Source organism: Erinaceus europaeus, chromosome 13 (assembly GCF_950295315.1).
Source record: "Erinaceus europaeus chromosome 13, mEriEur2.1, whole genome shotgun sequence".
Classification (NCBI taxonomy): domain Eukaryota; kingdom Metazoa; phylum Chordata; class Mammalia; order Eulipotyphla; family Erinaceidae; genus Erinaceus; species Erinaceus europaeus.
In genome coordinates, this window is record NC_080174.1 from 34,299,938 (window position 1) to 34,322,059 (window position 22,122).

Consider the following 22,122-nt stretch of genomic DNA (forward strand, 5'->3'; position numbering starts at 1 on the left):
GCACCCACCTTTGCTGCAGTTTTTATGAGATGTTCGTGAAATGACAGAGTGCGATCGAGAGTAACGCCAAGATAGACTGGCTGGGCTTCATGCCGGATTCTCGTATCACCAAGCTGCACATTAAGCTCAGGCAAGGCCGAGGCATGGTGTAGATGGAAAACAGATGATACCGTTTTTTCAGTGCTAGGGATTAGACGCCATTTTTTACAGTAATCAGATATCAGAGACATGTCTTTCATGAGTGTTTCCTCAAGGATGTCAAACTTGGATGCCTGAGTTGCACAGCAGATGTCATCGGCGTAGATGAACTTCCTTGAAGAAGTTTCTGGGAGGTCATTGATGTAAATATTAAATAGCGTAGGAGCCAGAACAGAGCCCTGGGGGAGGCCACTTGAGACAAGTCTCCATCTGTTAGACTTGTCACCCAGATGCACCCGGAATCTTCTGTTTTGGAGAAGAAACGATATAGTGTTGGCCACCCATGGAGGCAGGCATCTTGAGATCTTGACTAGGAGACCACGATGCCAGACCGTGTCATAGGCTGCTGTGAGATCAACAAAGACAGCGCCCGTCTTTAAATTCTTCTGGAATCCATTTTCAATGTAAGTTGAGAGGGCCAGGACTTGTTCGCAGGTAGATCTTCCTGGGCGGAAACCAGCTTGGGTGGGTGATAGGAATTTCTCTGTAAGAGGAGAAATTCGTGACAGAAGCAGCCTCTCAAGGAGTTTGTAACACACGGAGAGGAGAGAAATTGGTTTATAGCTGGCGGCCAGTGTTGGGTCTTTCTTTGGTTTCAGAACTGCTATTACCTTTGCATGACACCAAATTTTGGGCATAGATTTGGATTCCAAGATATGGGACAGGAATGTAGTGAGCCACTTCTTTGCCGCGGGGCCCAAGTTAAGAATGAGTTCTGGGGTGATGTTATTATAGCCAGCAGCCGTTCCTGGTTTAACCCTCTTCAAAGCGTCTTCCAGTTCAGACAGTGTAAAGGGAGAGAGTTCTAGAGATGGACAAGATAAATGGAAGTGGGATGACCACTCATGGGAAATTTCTCTTTTCCAGACTGGGTCGATCTTAGCACGTCCAACTTGAATTAGGTGACTGGCCACTGAGGTACGGGAGGATGGGAGATGGGAGAGGGTTGGCTACCGGCACCCAGACTATGAAGAAGCTTCCAGGCCTTCCTACTTGAGTGGGTGAAGTTCAGACTTTCTGTGAGTTATTGCCAGCGGACTTGGCGTGCTGCATCCAGGGAGGCAATGAGGTGGTCGGCCACATCTGGGTCGCCCGACTCATCATACTGCTTTAGTAGTTGCTCGCATTCAGCATCAAGACAAGGCATATAGTTAGCATGTCTCCCACGAGGAATAGCTTGGGAAGCTGCTTTGAAGATGGCTTGGCGGAAGCGCCTGTAGGAATCTTCAGAGGGGACAGAGTTAATTGGAATTGCAGGAATAGATTTGTTGGTAAGATCACTGAACAGATGCCAGTTTGCTTTCTGAAAGTTCCATCTTAGTTTCTCCGAGCACAAAATCAGTGAGAGCTGGAGACCAATGATAGCTGGGCGGTGATGACTCTGCGGGAAGACCTTGAGAATTTGTTTCGTAACGGGAAAGACTTGGCCGTTGACTGTGCTAATCCAGCACAGGTCGGGTGACGAGTCTTTATTCCATCTAGCACTGTGAAAAGAGCCTGGCTGTTTGGGATAGTATAATAGGGAGAGGTCATTCGCTGAAGCCCAGTCGACTAAGATAGAGCCGTCAGCATGAGTGGAGGAATATCCCCAGTCTTGGTGATGACTATTAAAGTCTCCAACTGTAGCAGGTGAAACTGGGTAACAGGATGGGTATGTTGTTATAATAATGATAGTGGTTTCCATTGGTTATTTTTAACATGTATTGACAGTCTATTAGGTGTTTTTTTTTTATCTCTCTTACCTGTCTCAAAATACAGTGAAGCGGATGCAATTACAATCATGAGATATAAGCTCAGATATGTTGAAAAATTCCCAGACTACACAAAAAATAGACCAGTCACAAGTCATTTTTTGTCTAATTTCCTATCACTGCTGTTGACAAATGTCAAAATATATACCAGAAGTTTATTATTTTGTATCATCTAAACAAAGAAGAATATGCTTAAAAATAACACTGGGGCAGGGCTGTGTTGCACCTGGCTGAATAAACATGTTACTGTGCATAAGAATTCAGGTTCAAGTGCCCAAACTTCACCTTTAAAGGAGAAACTTTACAAGTAGTGAAGCAGTGCTGCACATGTATCTCTTGTCTCTCCCTCTAAATTTTTTTGTCTCTATCCAATAATATAAATATAAATATAAATATATATATATATATATATATAGAGAGAGAGAGAGAGAGAGAGAGAGAAAAGATAGACATGATATATAGATATAGATTTATAGATATGGCTATAGGTGTACTTAGACAAGAAAGTTCTTCAAAATCTCCCCAGACAGTAACCTGGGTCCACCTGAATATTATATGGCAGGCTCAGGCAAAAACTAGTTAAGTCATGGCCCTTCTAGAATATACCTAAAACAGACCTACTAGATTTTTCCAAAATGGAGACCCCAAATCTTCATCTACAATAGTCTTGCCTTATTGCCTTGACTAATGTAGTTCATGATTAGTCAACAATTTGTTCTGCTTTATATCTTAACTCTTTTTCAGCCACCAGCTTCCAGATGCTACCATGATGCCAACCCAACTTCCTTGGGCAGAGGACCCCACCATGTGTCTTGGAGTCCCACCTCCTCAGATCCCTGCCCCACCAGGGAAAGAGAGAGACAGGCTGGAACTATGGATCAACCTGTCAACACCTCTTTTCTCACCATATCAAATTACTCAGTTCACCTGGAAGACTTTTTTAATTCCCAGACTCAGAGGAACCTTTTCTGGAATATCACTTTTCTCATCAGGAAACAAACTTGCCATTAGTCTGTGGTACTCCTTCCTCCATTCATACAACTCTCCACAAATGTTTTCTTCTTCATCTTTGCTTAACAGTAAGGCTAAAATAGTTCATTTTCAGTTTTAAAAGAAGTAACTGTCTCTTATGGTTGAGTTCAATCTCTCCACCTTAATAGGAATTTCAGAATTTGCCCTACACACTCTTTGATAGCACCAGGTAACCCCTGGGACCCCTATATCCTTTCAAACCTTGCCCCAAGTCAGTGAAGGTTCCAAATGATGGGACTGGCAAAGTAGTAACCAGAACAAGAAGCATTCCTTAAAATGAAAGTACATTGTGTGTGTGTGTGTGTGTGTGTGTGTGTGTGTGTGTAGAGAGAGAGAAAGAAATAGAAAGAGAGTGAGAGAGAGAGAATAAGAAAGAGTGAAACGTGAGTTTCAAGAAACCCAAAACATCTCAAGTTTAAAATTGACAGGACATTCTACTTCTCTTTCCCATATTCATTACTTATTTCCTCTCAAATACAAACACTTTAAAGGAAAAAGGAAAGAAACAAAAGATAGACACAAACACACATATACCCCCCAAGGGGAAGGATATGCTTCTAAAAGAAGAGCATCTGAAATTCAAAAGGAAAACAACATACCTATTTTTGTATTACGTAGCATTTAACCCCACACCCATAATCACACTCCTGTCCCCATGGCCAGTGATTGACCAATTCATATTTGTGCAACTTGTGATTCCCTCAGGTGAAGGTAGGCATCACTGACTCAAGTCAAAAATCATGTTAGTAGGCAATGCTAAGTCCGGTAGATGTCTACCATATTATCTTCTAGCTGAATCATTATGCATGGTATCTACCAATGGTCTGTCACATGTTCTCCACCATCTTGACTTCCTTTGTACAAAGGTGACCAACCTTCCCTACCCCAAAGTCTGCTTACTTCCAACTTAATGAAATGACATAGTGTTGATATTATCATAAATATTATCATTTCCATTGTTTTAAAAAAGGAAAAACAATAGAACCTGTCAAACTTTCTTTAAAGCAATACTGATTCATTTTTTTTTTCTAATTTCTTTTTTTTCTGGAAAGAAAATATCTGTGGGAAATATCATGAACCAGAATAATGTCACATTTCTAAATAATTGTGGAATTCTATCAATAAGCTAATAAATAACTAAAGAACATAAGGCCTTTTTTACCCTGATACAAAAGTGAAACATACTTTTAATTATTCTTAATTATATTCTAGAACGTTTTGTATGCTCCCACTGACAAAACAGAGTAACAAGTGTCCAGTTTTGTTTCCTCCATTAAAATGGGTACCACTTGAAGCAATAGTCTCTTGCATAAAATTGCTGCCTCAAAAATTTCTTTTTTGTCACTCAGCCTCTTCTCAACACTACACTTTGCCAGAAGCATTTAAATTATTAAGTGATTTTCTCTGTACATCATATTTCTTTGGCTTTATTTTTAATGAAATGAACTTGGAGCTGTTTTTTTGCCAGTTTCACTCAATGTGGCTGTGTTTATTAATGATGGAAATGCTTTTCTTGGCCATCTGTGGTAAGTAATTTTCTGTTGATCCAGTGTTCTAGTTTCCTGCTTTACAATGCCATTTACTTATTTTTACATGAATCTTTTCTAACATCCTATGGTCTTTCTCTGGAATGGTCATGACTCAGTCCCATACTAACTGTTCACATGTAATCCTTCTTTTTTGTTTTTCTTTCTCCTGTTTAATTCTTTCCCACTTACTGTACTTCCATGGTCATCTCAGCACTTTTATTTAAACTATTTAATTATTGTTATTGCTAGGGCTTCATCACTCTGGGCTGTCTTTTTCTGATATGGAGAGGAGAGACAGGGAAAGACACTGCAACATTGGTACTTCCTCCAATATGATGTGTGTGGGAGTGTGTCAGGCTTGAATATTTTAGTTAATTTTTTTTTACCATTTTACTGGGGATTAATGGTTTACAGTAAAGTTATTGATACAAGGGTACAATTTTTCATCTCACTGTGATAAGGGTCTGCAAAACCTTTTCACCTCCAATTTAGATCCTTTTCTACCATCATGCACTGGAACACCAGCACCCTCTCTATTCCCTCCCTTTGTCACTTTTTATCCAAGGTCCCTTGCTTTACTGAAATACATCACATCCCACCCAAGTTTCACTTTGTTTTTTCTCTTTCTCCCTTTCTGTTCCTGTTTTTTATGTTCTGCTATGAGATAATCTAGTATTTTTCATCCATTTGACTTATCTCACTTAACATAATCCCCTCAAGTTTCATACAAGATAGGCAGCAAAGGAGATGATTTCATCCTTTTTTTAAACATCACACACTCACACACACACACACACACACATATACATATTTCTTATCTACTCAACTATCATTGGGTGCCTGGGATACTTTCAAGTTTGGGCTATTAAAAATTGTGGTGCTGTGAATATAGTTGTACATAGATCTCTTTGGATATGTTTAGTCTTCTGAGGAAGCTCGAGATTGTTTTTCACAGAGGTTAGCTTTTTAATAACTAAGTGAGTCAGTATATTGATATGAAACTTGCCTAAAGCAATACCATAGTATCTAAAATCAAAATAATTTGCCCTTTGGAGTAGTAAAGAATATTTAAGCTATTTATATCTAGGTTCCTGTGCTGTGTCAGTGAGAGTGCACAGAACTTTCCAGAATGTGATTAAGAAAGGTTGAGAGTATACTTCTGTTTTTCACTAGGGGAAAAAAACAAAAAAGCAAATGTCTATGTTGTTTAGTCCTGAATAAAGTCATTAATCTGACATTGTTTTGGTCTAAGAGATGTCTCACAGATACTTTTTGTGAAGTGGCTCCCCTGCAGGTGGGGAGCTGAGGGGCTTGAACCGGGATCCTTACGCTGTCCTTGAGCTTTGCACCACCTGTGCTTAACCCACTGGGCTACCGCTCGACTCCTGAATCTTCTCTGATTATCCAAACTAGTGACGCTTTTGAGCACTTAAAAGTCCATTACATCCCCACCACCACATACACACCCTCAGTCTTCTTCATAGTGATGTTGGTTGAGTACAAAGAATACAAAAATTTTTTGCTAACTAAATTATAACTCAGACCACTTAAGGCAGTCCTTGGGTCAGACACAGCAATAAAAAGTAAAACAGCTTTTTAGAATTAGGATAGTGGCACGCCCAAGAGAGAGCATTTGTTGCCAAACTAAAGGACTTGGCTTCAAGCCCCCAGCTCCCTTCATGCTGGAAGCTTCAGAATTGCTTCATGTTTCCCTCTCTCTCTCTCCCTCATGTTTCTCTCTCTCTCTCTCTCTCATTTCTCTCTCTCTCATGTTTCTCTCTCTCTCTCTCTCTCTCTCTCTCTCCTTCCTTCCGTCACTCTCTCTGTCTCTCCCAAATCTGTCATCTGTCTATATATCTATATGTCTATGTATCTCTATCACCCTATCCTTAATTTCTCTCTTTTTTTTATCCAAAAAAAGGGAAAAATGGTTTCCAGGAGTGATGGATTTGTCACACTTTTGATATTGAGTTCCAACAATAATCATGGTGGGAAAACATATAAATAAAGGAAATATTTTAAGAAAGAAAAACTTTTATATTTATATTTTCTAAGTGTATAGGATTATCTATCTGATAAGCACAAGGAAATTGGGAAGCATACAGAAAGCACTGGACCCCACCACTTCCCATTTTAAATCTCATTATATGAGAGTATTCACCTGCAGAGATCAGCAGCATACCCACTTTTCAACACCTCCATACTAAAAAGGCTTAATACACTGGTAAGAACAGGTTCTTCTCTGTTGGTTTGTGGCACAAACTCCAACCACACTCTGGCCCAGAGAGCATCGATTCACCATAATTTGCAAAAATGAGCATATTTAGACACTATTATGTACCAAGTATTGTGCCATGTACATAAGAATATATATTGAAATATATACACATATATGCATATAGATCCATACATACAAATATATTGCAGTTGATGTCCTCAAGAAGATTTTATTTTAGATGGTGAGGTGAAAAATAAAGAAAAAAAAGAAGATAAATCTGACTTAATCAGCACAAAAGATTAGAGGCAGCAGAGATACTTGTAGGATTGGGCTTGGTGGCTATAGAACTAGATGCTAACTCCTAACCCCAACACTAACATTTTTCTCTTTCTCTCTCCTTTCTCAGCATTTCCTCTTTTCCTTAATAGTAAGACTAAATTTTAACTGGGACCAGATTCCTAAATAGAAACTATATTTCCAGGCCTCTGAACTCCAATTCCATAAGGACCTGGAGAGAGGAGAAGAAAAAAGGAAGGACATTTGGAAGTAGTAGTAGGTGTAGGCTTAACTGAGAAAGAAAGAAAAGGCAAGACCATAGGGAAAAATGGGCAAGAGGCTAATAGCCAAAATATATAGAGAGCTCGCCAAACTCATTAAATAATAATAATAATAATAAAGAGCTCACCAAACTCAGCAAAAAATAAAAATAAAGAGCTTGCCAAACTCAGCAACAAACAAACAAACAAAAAATCCAAAAATGGGGAATGAATATGAACAGAATATTCACCAAGAAGAGATCCAGAGGGCAACAAGCATGAAAAAATACTCCAAGTCATTGACTGTCAGAGAAATGCAAATAAAGACAACAATGAAATACCACTTCACTCCTGTGAGAATGTCATACATGAGAAAAGGTAGCAGCAGCAAATGCTGGAGAGGTTGTGGGGTCAAAGGAACCCTCCTGCACTGCTGGTGGGAATGTTAACAGACCCAACCCCTGTGGACGACAGTCTGGAGGACTCTCAGAAGGCCGGAAGTGGACCTATCCTATGATCCTGCAATTCCTCTCCTGGATATATCCTAAGGAACCCAACAAAACACACCCAATACAAAAAGATTTGTGTATACCTATGTTCATAGCAGCACAATTTATATTAATCAAAACCTGGAAGCAACTCAGGTGTCTAACAACAGATGAGTAAGTTGTGGTATATATACACAGTGAAATACTACTTAGCTATTAAAAATGGTGATTCACCTTATTCACCTAATCTTGGATGGAGTTGAAGGAATTATGTTAAGTGAGATAAGCTAGAAAAAGGATGAATATGGGATGATCTGATTCATAGGCAGAAGTTGAAAAATAAGAACAGAAGGGAAAACACAAAGCAGAACTTGGACTGGATTTGGTGTATTGCACCAATGTAAAAGACTCTGGGGATGGGGGTGGGTGTTCATTTGCTAGAACTGATGGGGAGGACCTGCAGGGGTTAGATTGGTATGTAGAAATGTTACATATGCACAGACTACTATATTTTACTGTTGACTATAAACCATTAGTTCCCCAGTAAAGAAAAAAAATGGGCAAATATATATCAGTATAAACAGACAGTTACAGAAGTAATAGGCAATCCAGATCTGCAACCTTGGGATAACTGCTGTACTTTCCAATGAAGGGAATGGGGATAGGGAACTCTGGTGTTGAGAATGGTACAGAATTATATTATGCCCTTGTTAGCTTATAATTTTGTGAATCAATATTAAGTCACTAGAAAAAAAGAAAAAGAAACTGTTTCCCAGTCTCCTTTGCAGCTAAGTGTGATGATGTGACAAATACTGCACAATTACTTAAGTAGGGTAAGTAATGTCTGAAGTATTGAAGTCACATCCTTTAGAGAAGAATGCATTAACTTTAACTTTCCCTTTTCCTTTACTGTCAGCTGGAATGTGGACCAGTGCTATTTTCTCTTTCTGAAGGTCTCACCATGTGAATGTATAACAAAGTAGGAGACTTCTCATAATTCATAGATGGGTGACCTATCTCACTCAGCCTTCCTACAGCATACTTCTAGATTGTTATGTAGCACAAATTGATTTATCAAATGCTTTGATTTGTTATAATGGCTGGTCCTGCAGAGTGGTAAAGGAAAAGCTCATGATGAAATGCTTTGAGGGGTGGTTAGGATTTATATTAGTAGGAAATGAGTATCTACCCTGGGGAAATGAGACAGCAGTTTATGCAACAGACTTTCAGTGAAGGTCCCAAGTTCAATTCCTAGCATGCCTATAAACCAGAGATGAGCAGTGTTCTGATTAAACAATAATAATTTAAAGGGGAATTATATATAAGGGACAGAAAAGAAAAACCTGAAAATTCCCAACTGCAAAAGAAAAATAAGAGCAAAGATGTGGACATAGTTCACAACACAAAAAGCTTGAGGAAGAGTCAATGAATTGATTTAGTTGAAGCTAAAGTTCACATACAGAAGGAATAAAAGACAAAAGTTCAACTTGGATTTGGGCCAAATAGTAAAAATACTTGGATAAAAGCTCAGCAGAGTAAAATTGTCCATATGGAAAATAGAACCAGTGTTTTAATAAAGAGCCTGTATACTGAACAGCATGGAGGATGAAGGGAAAGAGAATCTAAACTGGATGTTAGAAAGCAAAACATATTCTTGGGAGAAATTTGCTTGTTTTGGTCACTACCTGTGTATTTAGAGGAGAGGATATGAGTGCAGATAATTAAAAGATGATAATATCACAAATGAGGTACTTTTTAATAACATAAAGAGGATTTCAGTTTTATAACCTCTGAGTTGATAGCATTAATCTATGAGTAAATGTCTCACAGAAGAAATGAAAATTAAATCTCATGGAGATGTGTTCAGTTTGATATATATATAGTGAGCTATAGAGCCATACAGAATGAGAGAGAGAGGAAAAGAGAAAGAGAGAGAGAAGAATAGCATCACTGAAAGTAAAAGAAAGATTTTTAATAAAATGGGGTTAACTGGTGTGGAAGTAGATGACAGAATAAAGGCAAGAGCCCCACTCTACTAGGGAAAGAGAGAGGCAGACTGGGAGTATGGATCGACCTGTCAATGCCCATGTTCAGCGGGGAAGTAATTACAGAAGTCAGACCTTCCACCTTCTGCATCCCATAATGACCTTGTGTCCATACTCCCAGAGGGTTAAAGAATAGGAAAGATATCAGGGGAGGAGATGGGATATGGAGATCTGGTGGTGGGAATTGTGTGGAGTTGTACCCCTCTTATCCTATGGTTTTGGTAATGTCGCCTTTTTTAAAAAAATAAAAAAATATAAAATGACTCCTAGGTTCATGTTCTTACTAGCCATATAGACTCAAATGTAACTTTATTTAAAATCACCCCCCCAAAAAAAAATCTGTCCTGTGAATTTCTCTCTCTTTGCTGCCAAGATACTCATCATATCCTGCCTTGATTTACACAAACTCCTTCTCATTGGCCTCTTTCTCATCAGTTTCCTATTCCCGTCTTTGCCAAATGTTGCTGCCAAGTCCATTTTCCTTTCCTGCTGTTCATACTATGTTTCTCCCACTCTTCTTTGGCTTCTTTTCACCTTCCAGCCTCCCCATGACTCTGCACCTGCTTACAACTGTTCTTCCTCCTTCCTGCAGCCCCCAGTCTGCACCCCCACCCACCCTACTTCCTCTGACCCTATCATGCCTGGCATCTTTAACCATCAGATTCCTGTACTCATAACTACAGTCCAACATCTGATATCATCACTCTCTTCTTCCACAGACCTCTTATACACAACACAGATCCTATTCTTGCTGCAGAGAAAGTCAGTGCTTTCTACATCATTTATGAAGCTTTCTGGCTCGAATAATTGCTTCATTCTGCTTTTCCCCCAAGTATTTATGAGTATAGTTGACTACTGTTTTTACTGTATACTTTCCAGTCCCTATTTTCTTAAAGGCATGATATTATTTGTTCTAAGAACATTATTTAATTACTATCAGATGGTTTTTGTCCCTTGTAAAGCACTTATTGGTGCTAATTTGGGAGGGGGGAGTACTGAACAAATAATACAAATCTCACATTGCCTCTTTCATGAGGGGACTTAAACCCAGTCTGTTTTTCCAAGAGCACCTTGAGTTTTTTCTCCATAAAACACAGGAGAAAACTCTGTCAAGAAAAAAAAAAAAGATCGATACACAAAAAGAAAGCTGTTACTATTGTCATCAACAAATAATGTACACCCCCAATATTTCCTTGAGGGAATATGATGTTCAGGGGGCAATTTAGGCTGTTCAACACAAACTCTAGTACAGAAATAGAAATATTTCTACAAGGACATCTGCAGTTATCACTTAAAGTGTCATTTATATCACAACTTATGAACATTTTTCTTACTCAAGTTTCATTCAGCACAGATACTTCATTTTTGGTAAAAACCTACTCCCAGTTCTTAGATAACTAATTCCAAATAAGATCTTTATTTATAATGATGGAATTTGGCATAAAATAATAAAATATTATTTCATAAGAACATGATTTAAATGATTGTTGCTTAATCCCATATTATTTTTAAACAATAAAAGGCTTCACTACCTATTATTTATTTAAATATACTTACTATAGTCACAAAATGGAGAAGTTGAATAGCAAAGAGAGCCATGTTCCCTTTTTTTGCATTTTATTTCTCTTAAATGGTGAAAAAAAAACTTGATATTCACCATTTCATTTACAACAAGAATCAGAAAACTGTCAAAGACAAACTGTTTCCCATCACACAAATGATTTGATCACAGGTAATAAAATTGCACAAACTCAAAGTCTAAATAACCATGTAAATGGGTTCTGCCGTTTTGGAGGACAGATGGTGGATCACAACAGTAATGGGCTATGAATTCCAAAAAGATTGTCCTTGAGTATATACTAAAGAAATTATTGAAGAAATAAACTTAAAATACAGTTAAAGTGGAACTGAAGTTGAAAAAATTACATGAATTTTTAAGAGATCAAGAAGACAGAAGTAGAGAACTTATAGATTGCATTAGAATTTAACAGAAGATAGAGCTAGAAGATGCATCTGGCTTGCTTTTTTAGAGAGGGTGGTAACTGATCCTATTAATCACTCCTAGCAGGCTTCCTGCTGAGTTATTTTCTTTACCAAGATTCTTGGCTCAGCAGGGGTGTCATTCAAAGCCTTTTCCTTTTTGTTTTCCTTCTCTTTTTTTTTTTTTTAAGTGGCTGGATCTCTATTTGAGTGACAAAATACCTGACCAATCAGAGCCTCACCCCTGCCTGGGAAAGACTACCTGGAGGTTTTGTTTGTTTGTTTGGATATTTCTTACAATTGGCTGTCTTTGCTCAGGTTGCCTGCAGCCTATCCACAGTGGTCCAAGCTGCAGACTGACAGGTTTTTTTTTTTTCACTCTATTTTATTTTATTATTACGATTATTATACACATGTCCCTTTTCCCTCCTCCTTCTTCATGGTGACCAAAATTAACTCATTGTTTATTCCATTGTTAGGTGACTGTGTGTCCTATCCATTGTGAGAGGAACTTGTCTCTCTCTACCTCTTCCCTTTACTCTCTTTTTTCCCTTCTCCTAGCTAATTGAAAAATATATATATATTTCCTTTCACTGCTCTTCTCTTTTACTTTTTCTTTTTCTTTTCTTCTTTTGCTTTCTGAATTCACTGATACTCATTTGTGAATTATTTTGGGGGAGAAATCTGATGATTCAGACTGGACTCTGAGAGTGTGTGTGTATCTCTTTACTTCCGTTTCTCCTCTTGCTATCCCTAGAATTTATAGTGGACAGTAAATTTGCATAATTGTCTATTCTTGCTTTCCCTTTTTGCTTTCTCTTTCTTTTTATTTTGGATTTGGTTGATATTATTTCTTGGACTGGAGGTGTTGTTTGCTAACTGGTATTGGTTGAACTGCACCAATCCTTCCTTCAGTTATTATTGTTGTAATTTCTGAGGTTAGTAACTGCATATGTCATAAAGATCTTTAGTATAGCATGTCTTGTACTCAAAACACAACAACTGAAGAATGAGAGAACAGAAAAATAAAAACCACATCAATAAAAAAAAATGGTTAAATCAAGAGCAAGTAAAACTTCTACCATAATTAATCAGGACAGGAGCCCAGAAGAAACTCCAAATCACTCAGAACCATAGGTAACAAAAGTATGAAAGCAATAATAAACCTAATAATCACAGAAATGAAGAAAACTATGGAGGAAATGGCTATCAGAAATAGGGAAACAACAGATGAGGCCCTCAAGGAAAATACTAGCTATCTCGGGTAATTAGAGAAATGAAAGCCAAAATAGCTGAGCTAAAAGGACAATTAGAAGAACAAGCTAATACTACAACTGAACTGAAAAAAGAAGCTGAGGGAAGGTAAATCAGACTAACAGAAGCAGAAAATAGAATTAGCCAGATGAAGATGAGATACAGAAAACAAAGAAAGAGGTAAAAGAGGTCAAAAAGAGATTGAGAGACATTGAAAACAACAACAGAGACATATGGGATTATCTCAGAAGAAGTAACATTCATATAATTGACCTAGCAGAGGAAGAAAGGAAGGAAGGGAAAGTAAACATACTAGAGGAAATAATAGTAGAAAACTTCCCAGGCCTATGCAACAGAAAAGACATTAAGATCCGAAAGGCCCAGAGAGTCCAAAACAGAATTAACCCAGACCTGAAGACATCAATACACATCATAGTGACAATGAAAAGAAGTAAGGATAAAGAAAGGATCCTAAAGACTGCAAAAGAAAAATAAAAAGTCACATACAGGGTAAAACACATAAAATTATCAGTGGACTCTAAAAAGCCAGAAGAGAATGGCAAGATATCTATAGATATAGAGCCCTCAATGAAAAAGGTTTCAAGCAAGGATAATATATCCTGCTAGACTTTCATTCAAACTATATGGAGGGATCAAAACTTTGTCAGACAGGCAACAGTTAATTTAAATGAAGCAACAATCACCAAGCCTACCCTGAAAGAGGATCTAAAAGACATCTAATAAACAAGAACATCACTATAATACTTACCATATATCAGAACAAATAAATATAGTTGAATAATGGCACTACAGTACATTAACTCTATAATATCAATAAATGTCAGTGGCTTAAATTCACCCATTAAAAGGCACAAAGTGGGAGGACGGATCAGAAAAGACAACACAGCTATATGCTGCTTACAAGAATCCCACCTGACTCAACAAGACAAATACAGTCTTAAAGTGAAAGGATGGAAAACTATCATACAGGCTAATGAACCACAAAAAAAAAAAAAAGAAAAAAAGAAAAAAAAGGCAGGAACAGCCATTCTCATCTCTGACACCATAGACTTTATATTAAATACAGTAATAAAAGATAGGCAAGGCCATTATATAATTATTAGAGGATCTATCAACCAAGAAGATTTAACAATTATTAACATCTATGCACCCAATGAGGAACCATCTAAATACATCAAACACCTACTGAAAGAATTACAAAAATACATCAATAACAATACAATAATAGTGGGAGACTTCAACACCGCACTCACACTTAGATCAGCTAAGCAAGGAATCAACAAACAAAGAAGGGAATTAAATGAAGATATGGACAGACTGTACCTCCTGGACATTTTTAGAGTTCTTTACCCAAAAAAACTGGAATACACATTCTTTTCAAATCCACACAGCACATCCTTAAGGATAGACCACATATTAGACCACAAAGACAGTATTAACAAATTCAAGAGCATTGAAATCATCCAAAGTATCTTCTCAGACCAGAGTGGAATAAAGCCAACACTCAACAGCAAACAGAAAATTACTAAAAGTCACAAAAATTGGAAACTCACCAACATACTAATTGGTAACTGCTGGGTCAAAGAGGCACTCAAGCAAGAAATTCAAATGTTCCTGGAAACAGATGAAAATAAAGACACAAGCTATCAAAATATTTGGGACACAACTAAAGCAGTACTTACAGTTAAACTCATAGCCATACAAGCACACATTAGAGAACAAGAAAAAGCTCAAATAAATTGCCTCACTGCATGCCTTAAGGACTCAGTGGAACAAAAGAATCCTAAAAGCAATCAGATAGAATTAAATCACTAAAATTAGAGGAGAAATGAGTAACATCGAAAATAAGAGAACTATAAGACAGACTTAAATCACTAAAATTAGAGGAAAAATGAGTAACATCGAAAATAAGAGAACTATACAAAAGATCAATGAAGTCAAATGCTGGTTCTTTGAAAAAATTAAACAAGATTGATAAACCACTAACCAGACTCTCTAAAAATAAAGGGGGAGGGGAAAGACTTCGATAAATAGAAATGTAAATGATAGAGAAAATATCACAACTGACACCACAGAAATCCAGAAATCATGTGAAACTTTTATGAAGAACTATACACCACCAAGGTAAAGAATCTGGAAGAAATGGAAGAATTCCTAAAAACATATACACTTCCAAAATTGAATCAGAAAGAACTAAAGAAGATAAATGTACCAATCACAGACAAAGAAATTGAAATGGTTATTAAGAGTCTTCCCAACAACAAATGTCCTGGACCAGATGGATTTACAAATGAAGTCTAGAAAATCTTCAGGAAACAGTTAATATCTATACATCTAAAGCTCTTCCAAAAGATTGAAGAAACAGGAACACACCCTTCAACCTTCTATGAAGTCATCATCACACTGATACAAAAAGCAGATAGGGATACCACAAAAAAGGAAAACTACAGACCAATATCTCTGACAAACATAGATGCCAAAATATTGAACAAGATCCTGGCCAACCAGATATAGCAATATATCAAAAATATTGTTCATCACGACCAAGTGGGATTTATCCCTAGGAATGCAAGGCTGGTTCAACATACATAAGTCAATCAATGTCATTAACCACATCAATAAAAGCAAAGCCAAAAACCACAAGATTATCTCAATAGATGCAGAGAAAGCCTTTGACAAAATCCAACACTCATCCATGCTCAAAACTCTACAAAAAATGGGAATAGATGGGAAATCCCTCAAGATAGTGGAATCCATATACAACAAACCTACAGCTAACATCATACTGAATGGACAGAAGCTGAAAGCATTCCCCCTCAGACAGGGGACTAGACAGGGCTGTCCACTGTCACCATTACTCTTCAACATAATATTAGAAGTTCTTGCCATAGCAATCAGGCAAGAGAAAGGAATACAGATCATAAAGGAAGAAGTCAAGCTCTCACTATTTGCAGATGATATGCATAGAAAAACCTAAAGAATCCATCAGAAAGCTACTGGAAGTTATTAGTAAATATAGGATGGTGTCAGGCTACAAAATCAATGTACAAAAATCAGTGGCATTTCTTTATGCAAACACTAAATCTGAAGAAGACTACATTCAGAAATCACCCCCATTCACTGTTGCAGCAAAATCAATAAAATTCCTAGGAATAAAGCTGACCAAAGAAGTGAAAGACTTGTATACTGAAAACTATGAGTCACTATTCAAGGAAATAGAAACTGATACCAAGAAATGGAAAGACATCCCATGCTCATGGATTGGAAGAATTAATATTATCAAAAGGAACATTCTCCCCAGAGTTATATGGAAATTTAATATGATAACATTCAAAGGTCCACCAAGCTTTTTAAGAAAATAGAACAAAAATTACAATCATTTGTCTGGAACCAGAATACATCAAGAATCACCAAAACTATCTTGAGGAAAAGAAATGGAGGCATCACATTCCCAGATTTCAAACTATAATGTAAGACCATTATTATCAATACAGCCTGGTACTGGAAAAAAAATGGATACACAAATTAGTGGAGCAGAATTGAAAGCCCAGAACTAAATCCCAACACCTATGGACATCTAATCTTTGATAAGGGGGCCCAAAGTATTAAATTTAGGAAGGAGGCTGTCTTGAATAAATGGTTCTGATATACTAGGTTGAAACATGCAGAAGAATGAAACTGAACCACTTTATCTCAGCAGAAACAAAACTCAACTCCAGATGGATCAAGGACTTGGATATTAGACCAGAAACTACTAAATTCTCAGAGGAAAATATTGGTGGAACACTTTGCCACCTAAACCCCAAGGCATCTTTGATGATAAAAACCCAATTGCAAGGAAGACTAAAACAGAAACAAAACAATGGGACTACATCAAATTGAAAAGCTTCTGCACAGCCAAAGAAACTGTCACAGAAACAAAGAGACCCCTCACAGTATGAGAGAAGATCTTCACATGCATTTTATTAGACAAGAGACTGATAACCAAAATATACAAAAAGTTCAGCAAATGTAGCAATGAAAAAGCAAATGACCTCATCCAAAAATGGACAGAGGATATGACCAGAACATTCACTACAGAAGAGATCTAAAAGGCTAACACACATGAAAAATCACTCCAGGTGACTGATTGTCAGAGAAATGCAAATAAAGACAGCATGAGAAACCACCTCACCCCTGTGAGAATGGCATACATCAAAAAGGACAGCAGCACAAATGCTGGAGAGGCTCTGGGAATAACAGTACCCTGCTGCATTGCTAGTGGGAATATCAATTGGTCCAACCTCTTTGGAGAACTTCTGGAGAACTCTCACACAGCTATATACAAATAATGTCAAAGGACATAAATTATGGTGATGTTGTGTATGATACAGAAAATCCTAACAAAGGGATTTTCAAAGTTAACCCAATTGCTGAATAATTTGATTACAGCAATAATTTCCTATTGATTTCTTAAACCCTAAGACTGCAAGAACCACCCTCTTCCTCTATAGAGCCTATATTTACCCCAGTCCTAGAACCTCTAAGATGGAGCTTAATTTCCTGTATGCCTCTCTCAATTCATACCAAGTGATATTGCATCTGCTGATCTCAACCTACTCACCTCAAGGAGTACCGCCTCAGAATGCTTCATTTCAGATTGTGTCCGGACACATCAGGCATGGAATATAACACTTCTGCCTCATTACTCGGGTAAGATCTTTCCTTTCATAGGATTGTCTAATTCCATTTCAGGTGGTTCACTTCATAACAAAGTCCCAAAACCTAGATATAGATCAAGTCTCATTAGATAGTGCATATGTTCACATGTATCCATCCATAAATTAGGGCAAAATATATACCTGAAAGAAAAAATGTACAATAGTCTGTAGTGAGTCACTGTATGCAGCAAGCAAGTATAAAGATCTAAAAAAGACATCATAAAGTTCCTAATGAAATAGTGTCTAAATAAACTTAGATACCCTCCTCACCTATTTCCTATTACATTTCCCTCAGTCACTACAAAGTTAACCTTATCAAAGTAAGGACTGCAAAAACTGATTAAGGATGAGAGACTGGCATACATTAATGATGACTCTTTAGTCACTATTAGGCCACCCCATCAGCTGGGGCCCTAGTCCAGGAGTCCAGAGATTCCCAAACAGACATGATGGGCCTGGACCTTGAATAAATCCCTCTCTCCACTGTTACTGGTGATTTTTATCAGGAACAACACAATAGACCCCTGTGTGGGGCCCCATAGGACCTTGCCCTAAAAATGGATCAACCACAGTAGAGAATGTTCCATCCTCCGAAGGAAGGCTGGACAACATACTCTATGCTACACCTGAGGAAGATGGATCCTAATATTGGGGCAGCTTGGAAGATTCTTACTCATGACCACAGAATGTGAGCTCAGATCTACAGAGATGCAGAGGTCACATAGTCTCTTAAGCTGAATATGGGCCTCAGACCACATCAAATCGATGAGGTTTATAGTCAACAATATTTACACACCTTTCCCACATTTGGGAGCTACTCTCTTCCCTGATCCAGCTTTCTGGTCCTTTTTCCAGCCATGACATCATCTCCTCAGACAATAATTTGGGTCCACCTGGATATCAGATGTCAGGCTCAGAAAACAAACAAAGAAAGAAACAAACAAACAAACAAAAAAACATTAGTGTAGTCATGAGCCCTTTTAAATATACCTAAAATAGGCCTAGTATCTACAAAACAGAGACTCCCAAATCCTCATCTGCACTAATCCAGCCTTTAGTTTCATGATTTTTCAACAACTTCTTTGGCTTTATATATTAACTCATTTCAGCCACCAGGTTCCAGATGCTACCATGATGCCAACTGGACTTCCCTAGGCAGATGACCCCACCAATGTGTCCTGGAGCCCGCTTCCCCAGATCTCCACCCCACTAGAGAAATAGAGAGACAGGGTGGAAGTATGGATAAACCTGCCAATGCCTACATTCAATGGGAAAGCAATTACAGAAGCCCGACCTTCCACCTTCTGCAACCTATAATGACCCTAGGTCCATACTCCCAGAGGGATAAAGAAAAGGAAAACTCTCAGGGGAGGGGATGGGATATGGAGTTCTGATGGTGGAAATTGTGTGGAGTAGTACCCATCTGATCCTATCATTTTTGTCAGTGTTTCCTTTTTATAAATAAAAATTATAATAAAAAATAAATCACTAAAATTAGGGAAGAAATAAATAACATAAAAAATAAGAGAACCATACAAAAGATAAATGATGCCAAATGATTGTTCTTTGAAAAATTAAACAACATTGACAAACCCTTATCAAATATTTTACTTCTCTCAACCACTCTATGTCTAATGTCAGAGTAGGGAATACAAAAGCTAGATAAGGGCTAGAGATTGACACACTTTAATGATGGCTCTTTTGGTCATTATCAGGCTACCCCATTCTCCAGGACTATATACAGTAAATCCTGGGATTCCTACATAGATATGAACAACTGAGACCTCTCAAAAATCCCTTTCTCCACTGTCACTGGTCATTTCAATAAGGAACAGCATTATGGACCATCTTGCTGGCTTCTAGAGGACCTTGCCTTCAATGTAGAACAACAATGATAGTGACTGCTCTACACTCCGAGGGGAGGCTGTGTCAGCACACTCTGCCACTAGAGGAATACTGCTTCTAATTTGAGTGCAACCTAGAAAGTTCCTTTCTATGACTACAGAATGCAAGCTCAGACCAACTGGGATGTGGAGGTTACACAGCCTCCTGTGCTTCATAGGAGCCCCAGATGAGATCAATGGGGTTTACAGTTAACAGTATTTATATATTCTTCCCATATTTGGGAGCTACTCTTTCTCTGATCCAGCTTTCTAGTCATATTCCAACTCTGACACCATCTTCCCAGACAAAACCTTTATCCCACCTACATGTTAGCTGTCAGTCTCAGGTAAAATTACTAGTCATGGGCCTCTTGGAATATACCTAAAATAAACTTCATAGCTCCTTTAAAGATGAATATCTCAAGTCTCATCTGCTATTTTCTTACCTTTAGGTTCCTGATTATTAAACAATTTGTTCTGCTTTGTATCTTAAAGCTTTTCAGCCACCAAGTTGCTGATGCTACCATGATGCCAACCTGACTTCCCCAGGCAGACAACCTCACCAGTGTGGTCTGGAACCCCACCTCTCCACAGCCCTGTCCCACTAGGAAAAGACAGAAACAGGCTGGGAGTATGGATCAACCTGCCAATGTCCATGTCCAGCAGAGAAGCAATTATAGAAGCCAGACCTTCTAACTTCTGCACCCCATAATGATCCTGGATCCATGCTCCAAGAGGGATAAAGAATAGGAAAGCTTTATCCCAGAGGGATAAAAATAGGGTGGGATCTGGAATGCTGGTGGTAGAAATTGTGTATAGTGGTATCCTTCTTATCCTACAGTCTTGTCAATCATTATTCAATCAATAATAATTTAAAAAAAGAAATAAAACAGAACTGGAACTTAAGGATCCTGATTCGAGCCCCGGCTCTCCACCTGCAGGGGAGTCGCTTCACAAGTGGTGAAGCAGGTCTGCAGGTGTCTATCTTTCTCTCCCCTCTCTGTATTCCCCTCTTCTCTCCATTTCTCTCTGTCTTATCCAACAATGATGACATAAACAACAACAATAATAACTACAACAATAAAACAAGGGCAACAAAAGGGAATAAATAAATAAATATTTTTAAAAAACTAATAACCAAACTCACTTAATTTTGTAAAAGCTATAGTGAAAATCATAGGGAAGAGTATGGAAAAGACAGGAACTTAATAAGGAATTGGGAATAGAAGATTGAGCTTTTCACTCTTTTCTGTATGGGTAAGGGTGTACTGTACAGCAAACCATAACAAAGGGACTTTTCAAAGTTAACCCAATTAACAAATAATGTGATGATAATATTAACTATTGATTGTCTTTTTGAACCCTAAGACAGCAGGAACCTCACATCTTCACTATAGAGCCCCTACTTCCCCCAGTCCTGGCACCCTTGGATAGGGCTCACTTTCCCGTATGCTTCTCCCAATCCATACCAAATAATATTGCATCCGCCGATCACAACCTAACCAAAGCAACGATTGCCATCTCAACATGCTTCACCTCAGTGTGTATCCAGAGACTTCACGTGTGGAATGACAACCCTTCAGCTTCATTACTCGGGTGAGACCTTTCCTTTTATAGTACACTCTAATTTCATCTCAGGTAGTTCACTTTCTAACAAAGTCCCATAACCTAGACATACACCAGTTTCTGTGAGAGAGAGCGTATGTGCACACGTATCCATAAACTACTGCAAAATATATACCTGAAAGCAGGATTACACTAGAGTTTGCAGTGAGTACCTCCCTAACACTTCCTCTCCACTATTCCAATCTTGGGATCCATGATTGCTCAACAAATTGTTTGGCTTTGTATGTTAACTCTCTTTTCAATCACCAGGTTCCAGATGCCACCAGGATGCTGGCTAGGCTTCCCTGGATTGAAGACCCCACCAATGTGTCCTGGAGCTCAGCTTCCCCAGAGACACACCTTACTAGGGAAAGAGAGAGGCAGACTGGGAGTATGGACCGACCAGTCAACGCCCATGTTCAGCGGGGAAGCAATTACAGAAGCCAGACCCTCTACCTTCTGCAACCCTCAACGACTCTGGGTCCATGCTCCCAGAGGGCTAGAGAATGGGAAGGCTATCATGGGAGAGGGTGGGTTATGGGGATTGGGTGGTGGGAATTGTGTGGAGTTGTACCCCTCCTACCTTATGCTTTTGTTCACTAATCCTTTCTTAAATTAAAAATTTAAATAAAAAAAAAAAATACCAGGGTCTAAAAAAAAAAAAACAAAAACAAAAACTATTCTATTAGAAGACTTTATAGAAACAACTTCTGATGTCTCTGGTGGAATTATTTCAACAGATAACAAAATCACTGTAGTCAATTGTACCATGGACCTTTCAAATACAGATATAATGTGACAGAAAGGATGAATAATACTACAACAGAAACTATTTTAGGCTACCTGAAAGAGGTATGTAGGATAAATACCCATTAACAATGG

At 38.1% G+C, this 22,122-nt stretch overlaps 1 long non-coding RNA gene across 1 annotated transcript in view; it reads right to left on the reverse strand.

The window, feature by feature from the left end:
• The window catches only part of LOC132542723 (uncharacterized), a 392,193-nt gene that overhangs the window by 230,212 nt on the left and 139,859 nt on the right, over positions 1 to 22,122 (reverse strand). The gene's annotated exons all lie outside the window — the stretch shown is intronic.